Genomic DNA, 21858 nt, shown 5'->3' on the forward strand with positions numbered 1-21858 from the left:
AAAAACTGTATATAATTATGGTATATAATGTGATGTTTTGATATATATATACACTGTAAATTGATTAAATCAAACTAATTAGCAGATCCATCACAAAATTTTTCATATGGAAATCAGTAAGGAAAAATCAAACAACCCTATCAAAAAGTGGGCAAAGGACATGAATAGAAATTTTTCAAACGAAGATATAAGAATGGCTAACAAACATATGAAAAAATGCTCAACATCTCTAATCATCAGAGAAATGCAAATCAAAACCACAATGAGATATCACTTAACTCCAGTGAGAATGGCCTTTATCAAAAAGTCCCAAAACAATACATGTTTGCGTGGATGCGGAGAGACAAGAACACTCATACACTGCTGGTGGGACTGCAAACTAGTGCAACCCCTGTAGAAAGCAATATGGAGATGCCTTAAACAGATTCAAGTAGACCTACCATTCGATCCAGCAATCCCATTATTGGGCATCTACCCAAAAGAACAAAAGACATTCTATGACAAAGATACCTGCACTCGAATGTTTATAGCAGCACAATTCACAATTGCAAAGATGTGGAAACAACCCAAATGCCCATCAATTCATGAGTGGATTAGTAAAATGTGGTATATGTATACCATGGAGTATTACTCAGCTATAAGAAGTAAAGGTGATATAGAGTCTCTTTTGTTCTCCTGGAGAGAGTTGGAACCCATTCTATTAAGTGAAGTATCCCAAGAATGGAAAAATAAGCACCACATGTACTCACCAGCAAATTGGTTTCCCTGATCATCACCTAAATGCACATTTGGGAATAACACCAATTGGGTATCGGACAGAGGTGGGGGCTGGGGGGAGGGGATGTGTGTATACCTACATGATGAGTGCGATTCGTACTGTCTGGGGAATGGACACACTTGAAGCTCTGACTCGGGGGGATGGAGGGGCATGGACAATATATATAACCTGAACTTTTGTACCCCCATAATAAGCTGAAATGAAAAAAAAGAATAAAAAAATTTTTTTCATATGGGAAGACAAACAAACCCACAACCCACAATTATCTACCTGGTTAGAAGGAGAAATCACCATTTTGGCTAAAGTTTAATGGTTTTGTCTAAATTAATGATAGAGAGATTCTATTTAGAGATAAAAGACTGAATTATAGCTCCAGGCCTACGAAGGTCTAGTGCAGTAAACTTTTCTTATTTATAGAAGTTTTCTCACAAAAAGATTGCAGATTTGGTATATATAATCATTTCTACCTCAAATGTAGTATTTTTTTTGTTAATGACTGAGTCGCCTTTTATATTAATTGTGAAATGTACAGTTTAGTTTACCTAGAAGGATCTCAAATGCAATAGACCAGGATGTTTATACTTTTATAATTGAATTTCTGAAACATAAGAGAGTATGAGTAAGTGTGTGGCTTAAACACTCAATGTATAAACTAAAAATAAAGTGACCATATTTAGAAAAAATATATATCTTTATATATGAATATATATAGATATATATGCCAATAGGCAGAAGAAATAAAGAAGATAGCTAACTGAAAATATCTATGTTACTATCAGAAAATTGAGCTGAATTATTGAGACAATTAATTAAAGCATAGAAACATTTTTTAAAAAGAGTTCTCTCTCCAGCCTTTTGAATGCCTAAAAGGGTTTCATCTAAAAAATGAAGGCATTTTCCATGGGAATTTAATGTCACCATTACTAGAGGTGTTTTAATGGGAAAAAAGAGATAAACCATTTCCAGGATATAAGGATACACAGGTCCTTACTTTGTCTTGAATTTTTCCCGGAAGCAGTAAAAGTTATGAATCTCTAATGAGTTGAGAATTTTTTCACTTTTGGCCCACTATATTTTAGAATTTGATTTCAGGCATAACAAAGAGAGAACAGTAGATTTCAATATTTTGACATTTTCTTTCAAAAATAATTTATCAATTTATATTTTTCTCAAGAAAAGATAATCATTATAAAATCTGTAAAATTTCATAAAGAAAAATCAGAAGCTTTGAGATTATATGCACATTCCAACTATTACTAAACTATATTGTATTAACAAAATAACAGTTTCTTATTATGGGATTATTAGACAATCCTACCTCACCATCCACATACCACCCCCAAGTGAATTAGAAGCTCACTTTGGAACGATTTTTCAAACTACACTGCTCTTCTCACCTCAAAGATATGCATTCCACTGTTCTTTCCCTATTCTCTTAAAGGTGATTATATAATGAGAGATCTCTTAGATGGCAGGTTTGTGTGTATGAATGCAATGGGGCAGGGAGTATTGAGTCTGACAATTTCTGAGAGATTCTTTTCCAAAGTTTTTGGGATTTGAGAGCAACGTTAAATCCTAGTGTGGTAATAAGTATTTGAATAGTGCATTTCTGGTGAATCATTAAGTGACAAGAAGTTACACTCCTAATTACAATCCTTTATATATTATAACAAACAAAAAGGATTATGAAGGTTTCCCTTTTTCCCCTCTATGGAAACTTTTCAGATTTTTATGTGTTTGTTTCATTTTATTTTCTTTTTTAAATTAGTTAATTAATTGGTATCCATGAAATAGGAATATGAAGAATAGTCTGGTAAAAATTGTTTGGCTGATTGTGTTCACAGAAGTGACTATATATACACATATGTGTGCATATATAGATTCTTAATCTAATTTTCACTTATTGGTCATTAAATGACTTTATTAATCAATTATTTTGTAAACCTTCATTTGGATGTATAGGCCAGTTATATTTACTTTGGTCGTATGGATCTACAAAATTGACATGCACAATTAGCAAAGCAGAAGTAGACAAGATTCCCTTTGAGTGATTTAATTCTCGATTCTTTCTCTACTTCCTCTGTCAAATATGGCTTTTTAACTATGGTGTGCTTGTGTGTTCAGACATTCCAACAAAACAATGGATTTCTTGAGGACAGAGTCGGTGTACACTCCCTGTGTGTGTGTGTGTGTGTGTGTGTGTGTGTGTGTGTGTGTGTGTTTGTGTGTGTTTTCCCTGTGATGAGTCTTATCTATAGTTTATAGAACCTAGGAAAAAAATCATACTGTATGCTTTCTGGCTTCACTATTCCTGATATTTTTATAAAGATTAGACTGAACTAAAACAGGTGTCAAAGACAGTTTTGAAGACAAACAAAGCCAGTTAAATACAACTGGAAGGAGAGAGATTAAGAAAAGGCCATCTGTGAAGTGAACTTGCCTTTGTCAAGGAGGATGGTGTTTGTGGTGTCAAGCAAATTCAAGCTAAGTTTCAGGAATAACTCTTACCTTTCCTTTCACAAATGCCAGCAACTCAAGATCCCATAAAACTCAGGGAATAGAACAGTAGACCTGATTTATCATATTCCAGTGTCTTAAATACCTGCTGCTTTAAAGTGAATAATTGTGGTTTGAAGAGATAATGTGCATGTGTGTTTTAGCACTTTCAATTGTTTATTTCAGTTTAACTTAATTTGTCTTAAGACAAAACCATGAACAAAATGAATTGACATAAATGTCCAGAATTAATTATGGATTTATGAAATCATTTTTAAATATTTAAAGAGCAATTCAATATACTCATTTGTACTAAAAGACAGGTAATTTTTCATTTTTGACATATTTGTTGTGATTTTGCATACTTGTGCTGCAGGGAGCACATTTATCATAAAAGACAGTATGAGTGGTAATCCTTGGATTAGCATAACATGACAGCCCTGGGGTTTTCAATGTGATCAATAAATAGCTCTTCTCTTCCCTGCCTGTGTTGTGAACTAACTACTAAATAAGAAGCAACAACAAAAAAGGTCACTAAATATGAAATGTCCAATTTTGAATGAAAAGTGTTATTATTATATATCTCAAACAAGAGGCAGTACAATTCATCGAAGTGTGTGCCTAAACTATTGACACAGTTTTGCCATCTTAATGGTAGCTTGTTTGTGCCAGCAGCAAGGAAGCCTGGAGAGAAAGAGGGAAAGAAATTGCAAAAGGTGTTTCCCACAGCTTGTTTAGAATTGAATATTTTTCCTTGCAAGAAGTGGTCCAAAGCCTGGAAGAAGTGGTAGTCAGTTGGTGCAAGGTCTGGTGAATACAGTGGATGACAGAGAGTTTCCAAGTCCAGCTTCTGTAGTTTGAGCAGGATTGTTTGTGCGACATGTGGTCAAGCTTTATCTTGCAAGAGGATTGGCCTGTCTCTGTTGACCAGTCTTGGCTGCTTAATTGCAAGCATCCTCATCATTTCATCCAAGTGGTTGCAATAGACATCCACTGTAATCAACTCATCAGGTTTCATGAAGCTGTAGTGGATAATACTAGCGCTGGACCATCAAACAGACACCATTAGTTTTTTTTTTTTTCATCAATATTCGGTTTTGAACTGTGTTTCAGCACTTCATCTTTATCCAACCATTGTGCTGAGTGCTTGTGATTGTCAAAAAGAATCCATTTTTCAGCACACATAACAACATGGTGTACAAATGGGTCGCCTTTATGTCATAACAGCAAAGAAAGGCAAGTTCAAGACATTTTCTCTTCTGACGCTCATTTAATTCATGCAGAACCCATCTACCCAGCTTCTTTACCTTGCTAATTTTTTCTATATATATTTTAGTTGGCCAGATAATTTCTTTCTATTTTTAGTAGAGACGGTGTCTCGCTCTTGCTCAGGCTGGTCTCGAACTCCTGAGCTCAAACGATCCACCCGCCTCGGCCTCCCAGAGTGCTAGGATTACAGGCGTGAGCCACCGCGCCCAGCCTAGAGCTGCTTTTCTTGATGAGTAAAATACTATGTTATTTGTTCATTTGGTTTGATGATAACTGTTTGCTGCCTGAAGAACTGTCCAAATTACCTTGGATCCTACAAATCCCTTCTCCTGCCTACCTGGGTCATCCCAGACATTTTGCCCTGATTTTTGCTGAATCAAATGATATAGGAAGATGCCAAAGGATTCAACAGATGCCCCCTTTAGAATTTCAAATTGGTGTTTAGTATTTTCTTAATGGTGGTAGTGGCCATAATTCCAGATAATTTTTTTGTGTTTTAAACTGATATTTAAATCGGCTTTCATATTTATATCAAATTTATATTATTTTGTAGCATTCAATATTGTGACAATGTCCAGATGATACTGGGGATAAAAATATGAATTTATTTTAATCATGCCAGGAAAAAAGGAAGACAAATCTGTTCTCCATAATACTGAAAACAAAGCAATTGCTTAAAATTTTCTTCTTTAAATGAATTTTCAATATTTGGAAAACATGAGTCCTCTTTTGTGTTTGATAGCAAAATTCTTTTAGTATTTTGTATAATAGTTTATGCATACAGTTTAGGTTTTTTCTTAAATACATACTATCCAGTTTTTGCATATTAATTCTAAGAATCTTACAGACTGGCTCATAAAAGGTTTTAAATATATTGACAGGATCAGTATCTTTGAACAAAATCTTTTTTCTCTGTTATTCAGGTTATCTATTTATATACTAATGTTGTCAAGAAAGCAAGCATACTTGAAAATTTATTTGCTCCTTAGTGTGATAAAAATTCTGAGACGTCTGACTTTCAAAATCATGAAGTTAAAAACAAGGAGTATTGATTTCATTTCTACAAGTTAAATAAGCCAATCTGTTTATTTTTATAAAATGCCAGATATTTTTAGGCAGTGAACTGTTCTGAAAGAGATCCACCTTTATTTAAAAAAATGTAGAGAGAGATAAAATGTTTTCTTAAAATTATTTTATTCCAGCATAGAATATTTTATTTTTACTTTTATGAGATACTAGTGTTATGAAGACTGCATGTTTTATCAGAAAATATAGCAATGAACATGGCAAGTTTCTTGTCCCTATTCATTGTCTCCAATGTCCCTTTGCCTCACATTTCACTTTTCAAGAATGTATAACATAAGAAAATTGAACAAACACCTATACATTGATAAATGACAATCTGGTTTTACTGAGCTTACTAAGACATAATTCCTTTTTAAAAATAAATTTTATTGTATATATTTAAGGCATATAACATGATGTTATAAGATACGTATGTATAGTCAAATGGATACTGCAGCAGAACAATTTAACATATTCATCATCTCACATGGCTAACCATTTTCCTGGCCCCATAGCAAGAACAGCCATAATCTACTCATTTAGCAAAAGTTTCAAATACAATGCAGATATAATTCTTAAAATATTTGGATTTAAGCAATTTTATGGTTGATTTTCATTTAATTTTATGTAAATTTTAATTTATGCATGGATTTTAGGAACTTAATTCATGTCAGAGGTCTCTAACTTAGAAAAACACATCTTCTTTGTAATTAGTAATCACAGAACCATATAAATTAGCAAGAACTAATATATGACTCACTCTAGCTGTGTTTTTCTGGCAAAAATATGAAAAATACTTTGGGCAATTTCCCAAATGACTAAATTGTGCTGTATGAAATTATTCGGCAACCGAGAACTAAAACTTTCTCATTGTTTCACAGTCAGATGATCATATTAATACATTCCGTGCTAGGTTCTGGTTTGTTCACATTGCATGGCACATAGATAAATAACTTAAGAATAAGCTCTTAGAAAAAAGAATCTGCAAGAAGACAGCAATGCAGGTTATCTAAAAAATATGAGAATTTTGAGGGGACACCCATACTATTCACAGAAATTTTTGTGATTTCTATGTATGATTTATATTTATCATTCTGAATATTCATTCAGACACATTCAAAGTAAAAAGGCTATGAAGCAATTAATTTCCATTGTAATTTGATTTAATATTAATATTCATATTCAAAGTTAAATTTTCTTCAAATTTATTGCCCTAATTATAAATAATGTTTATATGGAATTTAATTAAATTTAGTCACTAAAGTAAGAGTTAACTGTTACGAAATTTTCCACATTGTAACTAGATAAATTTTGCTGCCCTAAATTATTAGGTATTAGTACATCACCTGTATCTGTCTACCTTTCTCTTATTAAAAATATGAAAACTGGCCGGGCGCGGTGGCTCACGCCTGTAATCCTAGCCCTCTGGGAGGCCGAGGCGGGTGGATCGCTCGAGGTCAGGAGTTCGAGACCAGCCTGAGCGAGACCCCGTCTCTACTAAAAATAGAAAGAAATTATCTGGCCAACTAAAATATATATAGAAAAAATTAGCCGGGCATGGTGGTGCATGCCTGTAGTCCCAGCTACTCGGGAGGCTGAGGCAGTAGGATCGCTTAAGCCCAGGAGTTTGAGGTTGCTGTGAGCTAGGCTGACGCCACAGCACTCACTCTAGCCCGGGCAACAAAGTGAGACTCTGTCTCAAAAAATAAATAAATAAATAAAAATAAAAATAAAAATATGAAAACTTATTGTGGAAAATTTCAAATATATACAAAATTAGGGAGAATTTTATCATAAAACCTTATGGATCCATCACCAACTTAAGCAATTATCAATTCACAGCAAAGTGTTTAATCAAGTCTACCAACTTTCTCCCCTCTTTCTCATGTATTTTGAAATAAAACCACACATGTAATATTTCATTTTCAAATATTTCACTATGTATATCTTAAACACACTTCTTTTTATGTTACTGAATAATGTATATCTCTTAAAACTAATACTAATTCCTTAATGACCTCAAACGTCCAGGCAATCCTGAAATTTCCCTGCTTGAATCAGGATGTAAACTAGACATTCTGATTGGTCAATGTATCAGATGTCATTGATGCCCACCCCAAATGGCCGATAACTTCAGTGTAGGGTTCCCCAATATCTGAATCCCATCTCCTGAATTTCTTGGGACTTTCTCTGGTTACCTGAGTTATTTTTGCTGCCCATTTGACAGGGCAGAGATGCTAGGAAATTAAAGCCCTGCCTCACATTTTCTCCCAAGGATTGACAGGAATTTGGTAGACTCACTCTGAGGTACTTTTTTACTGACTCTCAGGGTTTTCCTGGTGGAATTTATCTCCATTTGCATATAGTAGTGAAGGGCTTTAAAAGCATGACTTACTGATTTTCTCTTCTTCTTTGTCTGGCTTCCAACTTCCCTACTTTTATCTCCCACATAAACCGCTTGCACTAGAATCCCAATCTCAGGATCTGCTTTGAGAGAAGCCCAACTAAGACAGTTGCTTTTCAGAACTCCTTTCATGCATTTTTGTTAATTTTTAATTTTTTAATCAAGGAATAAAATTTATACAGTAAAAACATAAAGGAACACTGACCTTAACCATAACTCCACATATTATACCCATGTAGATTAAGCTATAGACAGTTTCTAGTAGCCCATGAGTTTTGGAGAATTCTCAGCTATTATCAGATTAATATTGAGTCTGCCTCTTTCTTTCTTCTCATGATGAGACTCCAGTTATATGAGTTTTCATCCAGCTGACAGTTCCTGACATGTCTATAATGTTCTTTTCTGTTTATTTTTTTTAATTGTTCTTCCTTTCACTGAAGGTCAATAACACCGTTATGTATTTCCCTTTTTCCTTTTTTTTTTTTTTTTTGGTTGAAGGGTAATCTATTAGTTCCACTTTCTATAAAATATATTAAAACTAACTAATAATAAATTTTGCATACATTTCCCTCCCTATCACCCAATTCTAATTTAAAGAAGTGGCCTTGCCAGGCACAGTGGCTCACACCTGTAATCCTAGCACTCTGGGAGGCCGAGGTGGGAGGATTGCTTGAGCTCAGGAGTTTGAGACCAGCCTGAGCAAGAGCGAGACCCTGTCTCTACTAAAAAAAAAAAAAAAAAAATAGAAAGAAGTTAGCTGGACAACTTAAAAATATATAGAAAAAATTAGCCGGGCATGGTGGCGCATGCCTGTAGTCCCAGCTACTCGGGAGGCTGAGGCAGGAGGATTGCTTGAGCCCAGGAGTTGGAGGTTGCCGTGAGCTAGAATGACGCCATGGCATCTAGCCAGGGCAACAGAGTGAGACTCTGTCTCAAAAAAATAAAAAAAAATAAAAAAAAAATAAAGTAGTGGCCCTTTTCCCCCAGTTAGTGCCACTGAAACATTCAGTACTATTTAATTTCTATATTTTCTCCTTTATCTCCTTCCATTATTTTGATAGTTCTACTGCATCTACAATGTCAGAAAATGTGATATTTACACACTTTACTCTCTCTCAGAGATAATCACCAATATCCTTTATGCAGAGGTCTCACTAGCCACTTTGGAAGTCTGAGATTTGTTTTCTGGTGTATTCCCCAGGGAGCTCTCAGGAGAACGGTATTTTCTGTGCTCTTGAATATTTATAATGTATTTTGTCTGGTTTTTACAATTAAAATACATTTTGTAGGATATGCGTTTCTTGGCTTATCCTTTCCTTCCTTAAATATTTTAACTATTTATCTTTGCTATTTTCTGGCATAAAGCTTTATTTCTAATGCCTAAAACTGGAAACATCCTAGATGTCCCTCAGTGGGTGAAGGATGCAACAACACCAGTACTATATTCACACAATTGTAGAATATCATTGTATACAATGAGAAGTACTGAACTAACTATTGATATACAAACAACCTGAAGAATCTGTAATTAATTATGCTGAATGATAAAGAGATAATGGCAAAGATTATATTCTGTATGATTCCATTTACATAACATCATTAAATTTCAGAATTAAAGAAGGGAGAACAGAGTATGGGTCACTAGGAGTTAAGAAGAGTCAGGGTGGGGTGGAAGTGGGTGTCACTAGAAAGGACCACACCAGGGATCCTTGTGGTAATGGAATTGTTCTTTATCTTGACTGTATCAATGTCTGCATCTTGGTTGTGATATTGTACTATAGTTGTAAGATGTCACTATTGGGAAAAGTGGAAAGGGTACAAAGGCTTTTTCTGTATTATATTTTACAACTGCAGGTGAATTTACAATTGTCTCAAAGTAAAACTTGCTTAGTGAAATCCTTTCCCACTTTTACCTGCTATTACCAGAATATCCAGCCATGCTTTCAGGCTGAGTTAAAATCTCTTCTATTTGGGGTACTTGCTTTTACTGTTTGTTTTCTTAGTTCTCCAGGTTGTGAATCTACTTGTTTGCTATCTGCTTACTCTGGCATAGTTGACAAAATTATGTGGTTTTGCTATTGGTAATGGTTTGACACAATCCCTCCCTCCCTTCTAACATGTACACTTCACAGTTTAGAGTTCATGTGGAAATCTGGTAATGTAGTTTTGTGGTACATATTGGCTCTGGATTACGTACTGTATTGTTTTGCTGTTCTAGTGGCTCCGTTTACATTTTTGGAGAAAAATATTCAGGAAAATTCAAAATCATGCTGTCGCTACCACGGCCACCTTGTCTTAGTTAAAATTTGTGACATTTCGCTGTGATGATTACCTGCTTATTAACTTGTTTCAAATCCTAGGTGGTGAAACAATGAGATCAAGTATTATTTTCATCTTACTTTAACACTGAGCTGGAGTTCAGTTTTAAGATAAAAGCTAAATCTGGTGTGTAACATCACCCATTAGAAAAAGAATATACAGAGTCAAACATCATAAAATACATTTTATTTCCTATTTGTGTAATATACAATTTTAGCTCTCAATTATGTCAAGAGTTTGGAAATCCTGATTCACATCATAGGAAAATGGTTTTGGAGTTTGTTACCAGATTGTATTTTCTGAAAATAATAGATTTTCAATAGACCCTTAATTTTATTAGTTGACAATAATGATGTACAGTCCTGTACTGTAAACCTGTGCTTCAAACACGCTAATTTTTTACCTTGATTGTCTTACTTGTATTAGGAAATTTAAATGGTAGAAGAGGAACCTGAGTCAGCAGGCACATGTTTCAGTCAATGTGAAGAAATGCTTACATTTTCAGATTTTTCTTCATGAAAAGCAGAAAATTACTTAAAGTTAGCTAAGAAGAACAAATAAAGCCTTGACTAAAGGGGGCACTTCTAAGAAAAGTGAAATCCCAGAACAAAATATGCTACAGAGAGCGTGGAGGGTGCTTCTTATTTTTCACTTCACTTGCTCTTTCCTCTACATTTTTTAACCAAAATAAATTGATTTAAGAAAAATAGAGAGAAAGATCTCTCAAAGAAAATCTTAAAAATTACAACTGAAAATGTAGACATGAAAAACAACAGAGGAGTTGTATGGGAAAGATTTTCCAAGCTGGACCTAATTATATTTTGTCTGCTACCTTATCTCTGTTTCTTTCTTTTCTGTATGATTCAGACTCAAATTTCCCAATGACACTGAACTATATCTGAGAACAATTTTGCTTAAGTACAAACTTTCTTTTTCCTTTATCTTCCAAATTCAACACAATGCTATTGTCAAATTTAAATTCAGGAACTTTCTAAAAGTTTGATACGTCTGCATCTTTTTTTGCCTACATTGTGATTGTGCATTAGCTTATTGTAAGGTACATGTACCTAAGATTGAATAAGCAAGTTCTACAAATGATGTCATAAGCAAAACAGGATATTATATTAACACCTTTCAGTGAATATTAATATACATAATGTCCTCAGCTGATGTTCTAATACACTGGTAGCTCTAGCTTCTCTGTACTTATAGGGCCTTAAATTAAGTGAAGGAAAGTTTAAGTGGATCCCTGTATCCTTCTATGACAAAAGGGGAGAAGATAGATTCCTTTATTCTCATGTTTGCTTGCCAATGCACAGATGACAAAAAGAATACTGTGGCATTAGCATAATGGTTCTTGAAACCAGACTCTCTCTAAACTACGTAAATATATACAAGAAAATGAATGTCTCTCTTTAAACTTGATAATTTATGGGAGTTAACAGTGCTGTTATGTAAATTTACTTCAAAAATATTTCCATTACTCAGGATATTTCATCAAATATTTTTCTTAATTTCTTCCTCATGTTCACTTAATACACTTAGTGATGGAGTGCTTTTCTATTTAAATGGGGATTTAATTGTTGGAAGAGAATAAGGAAAACTAATTTTTATGTTGTGCTTTTTATATGCCAAGTACATTCCCATTACAATAGTGTCTAATGTGTTCCTCACAGCAGAACTTTAATGTAAATATTATTTACTTTTCTCAAATGATGAAACCAAGGTTCAGAGATTTTAAATAGCATTCTCTCATTCATCAAGCAGAAAAGGAATTCAAAACCCAGGCTGTCTCTAAAGTTCATGCTCTTTCTGTTATGCCCTAATGTTTCATGGAAAAAAGTAATCTGAAGTCAGGCAAGTGAAAATTACACTTGTTTCAAAGACAATGTTCGAATATGATATAATGCAATATTTTGTTTCATTGCTCCTAATTAGCTTTGGAACAATGTCCAAAATCAACAACTCAAAGCATTTTGAGCAGTACCATGATTAGAATATATCAATTACTCAAACTTTTTTGAGGCATAAACTCACATTACGTGATGGCAGCCATGTTATATGGCCATAGAATTTCGCATTGTTTATCAGCAGGTGCATTGATTCTGGATTAAAGATCCTTGAAATAAATGAACAGTATCCAAAGGCATTTATTTTTAAAATATATTGTTAATTTTTCTTATTTTCCTTGAAGGCTCAACCTCCTTCTTAGGCAAAATTTAAATAGTCACTATATTTGACACAATCTGCAGAAAAAAATTTATTACTCAACTTTTATTTTCTTCATGGTTCATCAACAGTAATTTGTTTGTTGTTGGTTTACCTCTGTTGTTCACCTTTGGTTCCTGCTACTGTTTATTAATAGGTTGGGGAGGGAAGTGGGACTCTTTACCGCTCAATAGTATTATTAAATTTTTTTTGTGGTTTCTTGTGAAGTTGAAGTATAGGAGGTGGTTAAAACTACTGGCTAAAATAAAATTTGATAGTTTCTCTGTGGATTTCATCAATTCAATATTTCAGTGGCATTAATACAGATAATTGGAAGCTGTATAAATATGAACCTTGTAAATGCATTTAAGTTTTAGAGTTTTTAAAGCTATCAGAAATTATGTACATCTTCCAACCTACCATTATGTATTGGGGTCATGGAAGGTGGCTAGTTCATGGTTGCAAAACATTAAATAAGGGAAACAAAGCCATTTTTTTCAGGCTTCAGGAGATACACTTACTGTTGAATATGCAAACTAAGTAAAATATCAACTCATCTCAATGTATAAAAATTCCATCATCGTGATCACAACTTGGATACTACTTCTGGTTTGTTCTGGCATAGTATGTCTTGGGGGACCACACAGGGGCCATGGGTAGAACAGATTCGATATATTAAAAATCTTCCTCTCATGCTGTTCACTGCAGTCTGTCTTCTCCACATGGGGCAGAAATATGTCAGTGCTGTTTCTTTTACCAGCTTCTTACTCATCATCACCAATATTTTATAATTCAGTTAAAAATAATGCTAATGAAGTGTCTGTAGCCTTATACCTTACTTCGTGCCTGCAAACCTTTTCACAATGGTTTTGAAATTGAGTGTATTATAATACATTTTAATAACATTGTTTTCAGAGTAGTTTCTGTGTGTGGTGGTATTGAAAGACCTTATGAATGTTATGACTAATGGAAAGAATTTAACTTGTCTTAGATGTATTCTTACTCTGCTCTTAAGATTTTCTTCCACTTTGTTGGACAGAAATATACTTACTGAGATTACCCAACCCAAATAGTACATGAAGTGTGCTTTCGTTCACTTCTTGCTCTCCTTTTTTTCTTTTCTTCTTTTTCTTGCCCTCTCTTTCATTTTTGTCCACACAAATCAAATATTTTAGGGAAAATAAGCACAAAGAAAAGTTTATTATACTATATTTTTTGTAAAAAAATCCTAAAGTATTAATAAGATGTATTGCTATTTTTCTATTACATCTTAAAACTTAATTGCTGCATTTAACATTCTCCCGACCTCTCTCCCAATTCAGTTTAGCATCATAGTTTCACGCTGTTGTATGCAGATCATTTTAATCTTTTATTTTTTTTCCATATTCACTTCTTCCACATGGTCCCATTTCTAAGTTATAAATATTGAATTATTAACATTATCAATTTATTTTTTTTAAACAATTGGAATGGTTATTTGAACATCCTGCAAAAAGAAGCTTTTTATCTTCACAGAGAAAAAAGAAAAACACCATCTGGAACATGCAACTCTATGTCTCGAGGGCCATCTAGAGAGAGGGAAGGTACAAGGTGAATTAGAGAGAATTTGTGAATAAAAGAATAAGAGAGAAAAACAATGGAACAATGTCATGCTTTGCTTAGTAAGGGAACCATTTCAGCACCCATAAAATATTGTATATAATATGAAGAAAAAATAGTTTATTGTAGGCTATGTACTTTCACCTGAAGAAAAGCTGAAATGCTCTTTACCTAAAGATATTTGTGTGCAGGAAGTTAGCCATGTGCTAAATTATTCTTATGACTTTTGAAACTCAAGAAATAAAAAGTGAAACAATCATGTTTCCAATGGCAATTCCACATTATTTTTCTTTGACTGTGGTTTTCCATCTCCTTCAACATGGATATGAAATAATATTTACATTTTCATATGGAAAGAAAAAAAACAAGACATTAATATGGTTGAACTTCATTTAACATACTAAATAAATGTGTGAATCTGGGGCAGATGCAGATTTTGTGGGATTTGGAGTTTATATAATACAAATCAGGGGCTCTCTTTAAGAAGAGCAATAAAACATATAGAGATAAATTAGATACAAAAGTTAGTATGTGTTTAAAAGAGAAGAAATTTAAAAATATAAAGGCAGACAACCCAAACATTACAAAATTAGAATATACGTACATATATAATTATATATATATCTGCAAAACATTTTTATCATTTTTACTGCATATCCTTTGATTGTCTTTTTTTATAAATCATTTTAAAATACAATTTCCTATAAAGAGAATTTTAAAAAATCAGCATTATGGATTAAGTATGTTACTTATTATCGCTAGTTGATATCCATGAAACATGTAACCTTAAAAGTACTTGGTGTTTGTAGGAATACTAAATATTTGTTTCCTACAAACACAAAAACTCTGATAAGCTCTATTTTGCAAGGTTTCATCAAAAACTAAAACACGTATAGTGTGTTTTATACATAGATGCTGCATTACTATGTACATTCCTAACAAGAGAGGATTTCAGTTTTGATTAGGTGTCTATAAAACCAAACATTTACTTAAGATTTTACATGTCTATTGATTGGCAGAAGAACTTTTGCTTCTCACATTCCAAACATTGTTTCTCCTCTGCTACATACACATATACTTCTGGTGCCAGTGCATCATGCATCCACCTCTCTGTAATTCCAATTTCATGTTTCCTACTGTTCGTCCACTATTGTGTGAGTTTCTTGATCACTCCAAATAACAATCCTTTCACACCACTCATTTCTCCAACATATTACCACCTTTTCACTTTCCTTCACCTGCTTGATGTCCTTATCCACCTTTAACAGCTTAAATGCCATGGCCGATCTTTTAAATTATTTCTTTTCCTATACCCATGCTGAACGTTCAACCTTTATATCCCATTACCTTCCTCACATTCCATTTGCATATCAAGTAGACATACCAAACTCAATGACAGCAAAACTGGATTCTTTATTTCACAATCTTATTCTACTCACTGCCTTTCCCATCCTATTTGAACGTATCTCCATCATTTCAATGTCTCAGACTTGCCTTCCCATACTTTTCATATTGTACATCAGGATATTCTACTGAGTCTATCTAGCACGACACCACTTCTCCCCATATGAATTCTTAACTCCCTTATTGACTCACCATCATTTGTCATAAGAATTACTGCAGTATTCTCCTAAAAACAATGTTTGATTTTTTTCATTTTCTCCCTACAGTCTAAACCCCAAACGAAGTAAGTGGTCCTTCTAAAACATAAATCAGACCAAGTAACTCCTTTGGCCAAATCTCTAAGGTTCTCTTTTGACTCACGGCAAATTTCTTACATTGGCCTTGAAAGCCTGGTATGGCATTCGCATCCTTAAAACTTTTATCTTCATCTGCTGTTGTCCTCCCCTTTCTTGCACTGTCCCAGCCACAGTGCTCTCTTTCGAGTTCCTGAAGTATTCCAGCCATGAGCCTCAGAGCATTTCTTTTAGCTGTTCTCTCAACCTAGAATGCACTTTGCTGGAACTCCTCATTGCCTAACTCCCTCACCTTCTTGGAGTACATTCTCAAATGTCACCTTCTCAAGGAGTCCTAGCCTCCACACCACAGTTAATAAAGAAACTTCCATGAAAGCTCAACACAGCCCATGCCCAATCACCCTTATTTTACTCAATTTTTACATAGAATTTATTATGCAAGGATACAATTCTTATTTACTTATTCATTATAGTAATTATTATGAGTTTACTGGTTTTTTGGCTTAACATCACCAACTATAATGTAAACATCACAAAGGTAAAATTGATTGTGTGTTTTGTTCAGTGATGTACCCCCCAAAACATTCAAAAGTGTTTGGTATATATCATGTAACTAAAAAATAGTTTTTGAATTAATGTAATTGTTAGAGTTCCCATTTTTAATAAGACCAATTTATATGCTCAGTATTAGTTTCTTATATTTTTAAATTAATTTTTATATACCTCTAGTCATATTCCATGTCATATGTAATTCTATGTCATTGATGAAAGGAAAAAAAATAGTGCTAAATCACAAAAGAATAGTTAAGTTGCCTTTAGTGTCTAATAAGTAGAGTCAACTTTGAGAAGCCAGAACATCATCTGATGCTAGCCACGTGCACTGTGTGTTCTAAGCACAGATATTGAAGAATATTTAATTCATTTTTTCTACTGAGAGTCATACTTTAATTAAGTGGATGATAGTGATGGATGTTGAATTATTTATAAATCCACATGTTCTTTGTTATATAGAGAAAATAACTATATAAGCCAATGTGTTTATGCACATTTTATTATTTGATTCACTGTAAGTTAGACACATTTGAGATTAACAGAATTCTAAATAGGTGTATGCATGTTTTCTTCAACTGTTACCTTGGCCAATAGAACCAATTAGAAATTGGAAGATGCTTGCATTTTGAGTGCTATATTGCCATTTAAGCGACTTAGTATTATTAATTTGGTCTTGATACTTTTCTTGCAAGTTTGCACTTTTCTTGTAAAAGATACAGTTATTATTGGCAATGAACTTCTACAAAAATTGATGCATTTTTTGGCAATTTATTGTTATAGATATGCTACACATGTTCCATTGTTTTTCTTTGGGATGGAAAATTTCTTTCTTTTTCACCTTTCAGAGCTTAAAACTGGAAAACTCAAACTCATAGTCTGCATTATATTGAAAGCTGTAATGCCAGTGGAAATTTGGGTAAGATGATGTTTTACATTTATCATTATTTATCTTTCCAAACATCCTTGCTAAACCTTTCTTAGTAAGCTTTGAGGATGACTTTCCAAATTCCTGTGATGTTTTTATGTCCAGCTATTTGAACTATAAAATATATGATCAAAATTACATTAGTGGACTAGACATTTGTTTTTGGCTTGGCATAGCATTTTACTATAATCATTTTTTTCCAGTAAGAAACTAAGTATACTTGGATTCATTTTGGACTTTCTTAGTGATTTCATATTTTTATGATTCTGATTAACACTAAGATAGATTAAAAATACCTAGAAAAATGATGATCTGCAAATTATTTTTCTCTCTTAATATATAATTCTATATCCTAACCTACCTATATCTAACTTGTTACCCTATCTTAATTTGGATACCATTTTCACATTCTTAAATTTCTAGTCCATAGAGTTATCAAGACAAAGAAACCATATTGCATGAAATGATTATTCTTTTACATAATCCAGGTTCTAAAAAACAGTAACAGTAATAATGTAAATAAAATTATTGGTATAGAAGATTTCAGCAATATTTTTATATTTCCATTTGTATATATTTCTTATTTAAGTATCTGGAGATATTTATTCTTACTTCTTCCTATTAATTCTCAGGGGAAAACATACACGTAGAATTATGGAGTTAAGAGAAAGCTAGTGAATGTAAAAATTTGTCATTGTTATTAGGCATCTGTATCATGGGACCCCAAATTTGAAGTGACTAATTAATGACAAGAGGTAACTATGTAAAGGGGAGAAGGGTCAGATGGTGGGGCTGACAACAACAGTACAGCATGATACATTGCCTTCTAGCTTGGACTAGATACAAAAAAATAAAAACTAAAGTTTTCTGGACAGTGGAACAGTGTTGGTACAATAGGATGTATTTTATTTCCATGTAGCTAGTAATACTTATGGAGTTCAGCACAGTATTTTTATCCTATTAAAGTATTCATTTCATCAGAGTGGCTTCAGCCTAATGTTAAGGTCTACTTCTACATAAAATCACAAATCAATGTCTCAAAATGTACTGATTTGTTTGAAAATTCCTCTGACCTCATATTGATTTATCCACCAAGAAATAAGAACATATTGGTTTGATTTGCTAGGATTAAGTGAAAATATAAAATGTTTCTGGTACTGGTTTTAAAGGATATGTATTTATGGATTGGGCCACGTTTGTATATGTCATTGTTTTAGAAGTAATTTTCTGCACCTTTGCATAATAGCAGAGTAGTGGTGATTTCAAATAAAGGGTCTCTCTTGTTTTAAACCTAAAACTATTTGAGGTTTATGTGGCAACACATCAGGCACTTGATGTATGAATGCTATGCAAAAATATGGATATGATAGCACGAATTATGTCTGTAGCATTTTGGCAACATACCTAACAATTAAGTGACAACTAGAACTTGGTCCCCTCTTCCTTGTCCCTGTTGGTTCAATCAAAAAGATTTAAAAATAGGTAAAAACATGTGCAAATCTTGGAAGGATTTTTGGCCCACAAAAGGAAGTGATCCAGAGTCTAATTCTAAGTCTCTCTTCTGAGAAAACAGTGGAAAGTAAAATAGTGGAAAGTAAGCAGAAGATTTCCTATTGAAACTATATTACACACTGTATATGTTCAAAAAGCTATTCTGAGAAATTCTAGACATTTAAAGCAATCGCATCAACTCTAGGGCCCACAGAGGAGGTAGGCTGGGCACTTCAGCAATCTATACTTAGCACAGAGATCATATAAATAAGAATGCAATGTGAAGAATGATAGCCCCTCAAACATAGCTGCTACCCCAACATTCAGATACCCTGTTAGTTGTTGGGAGTGGTCTCTGATTACGGGTGAGCACATAGCCAATAGAATCATTGCTGGGAGCCTTGTCAGGGCCCTCTACCAATCACTTCCCGCCACGACTACCTGCAATGGTATATAAGCCCACTGTCCTTCCTGTTCGGGGTCTCTCGCCATGTAACTAGACTAGATGCCTCATTAAACTGCTGTTGGAAGAACTCCAGTTTGTTGCGTCGTCCTTGCAGGTGAGTGCTGCGCGACAGTTAGTATGCAAAGTAAAAGGATGGAACAGCACAAAGTGAACGTCAATGGAAAGGGAAAGATAAGTTAGATATGGACAGAGATATTACAAATGTTGTATAGGTTGATGTTGATGCATGGAAGACCAGAGCTATAACCAGAGATGTAATGGATAAAAAAAAATAAGCTGAAAAAAGAATATTTAACTGCTGATCTAAAAACTTAACATATAGCAATCAAATTATTATTATTTTTTAAAATGATCAACCTCTAGACATTCTTTGGTAAAATTATTGAATGTCACAAAAGCCATCACTGCCAACTGGTAAAAAGCTGGTTAAACAGTAGTAGAAGAAACGTCTGGATGGCACTAGACTTCATCATGCTAAATACCCAAAGTGATGAATTCATTTGTACACAATGTTGAGAAAAAGAATAGCCTGTGATTCCTGAATTCTATATTCAAGTTTTTATTTATGTGTGTAGGTAAAAAATGTATTTTCAAATATTCAAGGGTTCAGAAATTATGCATTGCATATACTTTTCCTGAAAACTTTATAGATTAAAATAAATTTGAAAATTTAGAGAAGCCATTGTTAGAAATATATAGAGGAATAAAGAACAAGACAATATTATCAGAGGCTTTTATCACAGCCTCTCTTTTTTTTATACATAAAGTAGACAAATTTAAATAAAGATAAATTAAATTAGAATAATTTAATTATTTTACTTGATTATATATTTGTTTATGACATATTGCACATCATATGCTATATATTTTATAAAATTTATATGATTAAATCATTATGTATAACAAACATTTTGTTAATAAATTTGAAAATCTGAATGAATGCTAATTGATTTTCTCAGTTAATTCTTATAATTATCTTAAGAAGTAGAACAAGAACATTTCAAGTATTCAATAAATGTTTATAAGTTCCTATTATCTGTTAGTCATGTTTTCAGTTCAGAGGATCCTCGCATTAAATAAACAGTCAAAGAATATGCTTTTGGATTTTACAACTCAATGAGAGGAAATCTACAAAGAACTAACAGATATATTAACAAAGTTTACAATGGCAGAAAGTGTTAAGTGATGCAGATATAAAAAAGAAAACGTAAAAGGTCTTAGAGGTTAAAGTAAGAGGGAAAGGGAATGAGTTTTCAGTATTAAACAGAGTAGCCAAGTGAGAAGACATAGAGAAGATAGGATTTGTGTATACACCTGTAGCATAGTAATACTGTATATGTGTGAGGGGACACGTGAGGGTGACATTCCATGTAGGGAGAGCAGCTATGGTGAAAAGCCTACCTTGGAGCTTGCCTGCCATCTTCCAGATAGACCAAGGAGGGCAGTGTAGTTGAAGCAGAATTAGTAAGAAGGAAAACAGCAGGTCTAGAAGTAACAGAAAGCCAGGTCTCTGCGACCAGGGAAAGGACTTTGCATTTATTATGCTTTGAGTGAAATGTGTAGACTTTGCTGATGTGAGCAGCAGAGTGACATGATCTGGCTTGTTTAGTAGGACCGATTTTTCTGCTATGTGGAAAACGAAATGGGAAGGTGAAGAATGGAAGCAGGGAGACTTATTACAGTGTCTGTTACGGTAATCCCAGCAAGAAAGGATGGTGACTCAAAAGAACAAGGGAGGCAATGAGAAATGAATGGTCAGATTCTGGATATATTATGCAGATAAAGCCTGTAGGATTTCCAGATGTATTAAATTGCAGGAGTGGGCGAAATCTCTATAAGTCACTTAGCCAGACTTTAAAAATTATGATATATATTCAACTTTAAAGAAATTCATTACTTCCCTGCAACATAGCCTATTTGAAGGTGTGGAGAAAGCTGTATTTCCCCATTTATTTTATGAAGAGAGTATAGCCTTGAAAATATATGTGAAAATGATGGAGCAGTTTCAAAAGCTATTAATCATCTGAATGAATTTAATCTGAATGCAGATTAAAAAAATGTAATTAGATGTTAGCAAATTTAACCTAGAGGTATAATCATGCATCTTAGTTAAGTAATTTTTATTACAGAATTATAAATTCTGTTTAATATTAGAAAATGAAGAACTCAAATTCTTCATATTATCAATACATTCAAATGAGTACTTTTCAATTTTTTTTTAAATAACTGTTTTTTGCTTTACTCTGTAGTTTACGTATGAGAGCCCCACACCCAACACTTGGTTTTCCTCTTCTGACTTTGCTGTTCTTTCAATGTCTATGTCAACAGAGCCCATTTCTCCCTATACCACATGCAGTTTGATCCTCATCCGGTACAGGTAGGCCCTAAAAGACCCTGGCCCTCTAGCACTTGGGTCCTCCCATTTGCCTGTACCCAGGTCTGTTTGTGCTGCCTTGACCCTGTCACCCCTGAGGTATCCTTAGGGCAGCAATGCCAAAGAGGCTCCATGTATTGTGCCAACTCTGAATGAATATGCCCTGTGTCTGGGTTCCATTACAAAGAATACTGTGCTCAACTAGCAATGCCTAC

General features: G+C 33.7%; 1 long non-coding RNA gene across 1 annotated transcript in view; it reads left to right on the top strand.

Annotated features, from left to right (window-relative positions):
- Nucleotides 1–17291, top strand: part of LOC123621555 — a 95141-nt gene extending 77850 nt beyond the window's left edge. Inside the window, exon 4 of the long non-coding RNA XR_006729179.1 lies at nucleotides 17233–17291. This is a non-coding gene — a long non-coding RNA (uncharacterized LOC123621555). The remainder of the gene's footprint in view (nucleotides 1–17232) is intronic.
- Nucleotides 17292–21858: the final 4567 nt, after the last annotated feature.

The sequence above is a fragment of the Lemur catta genome, chromosome 16 (assembly GCF_020740605.2).
Source record: "Lemur catta isolate mLemCat1 chromosome 16, mLemCat1.pri, whole genome shotgun sequence".
Lineage (NCBI taxonomy): Eukaryota > Metazoa > Chordata > Mammalia > Primates > Lemuridae > Lemur > Lemur catta.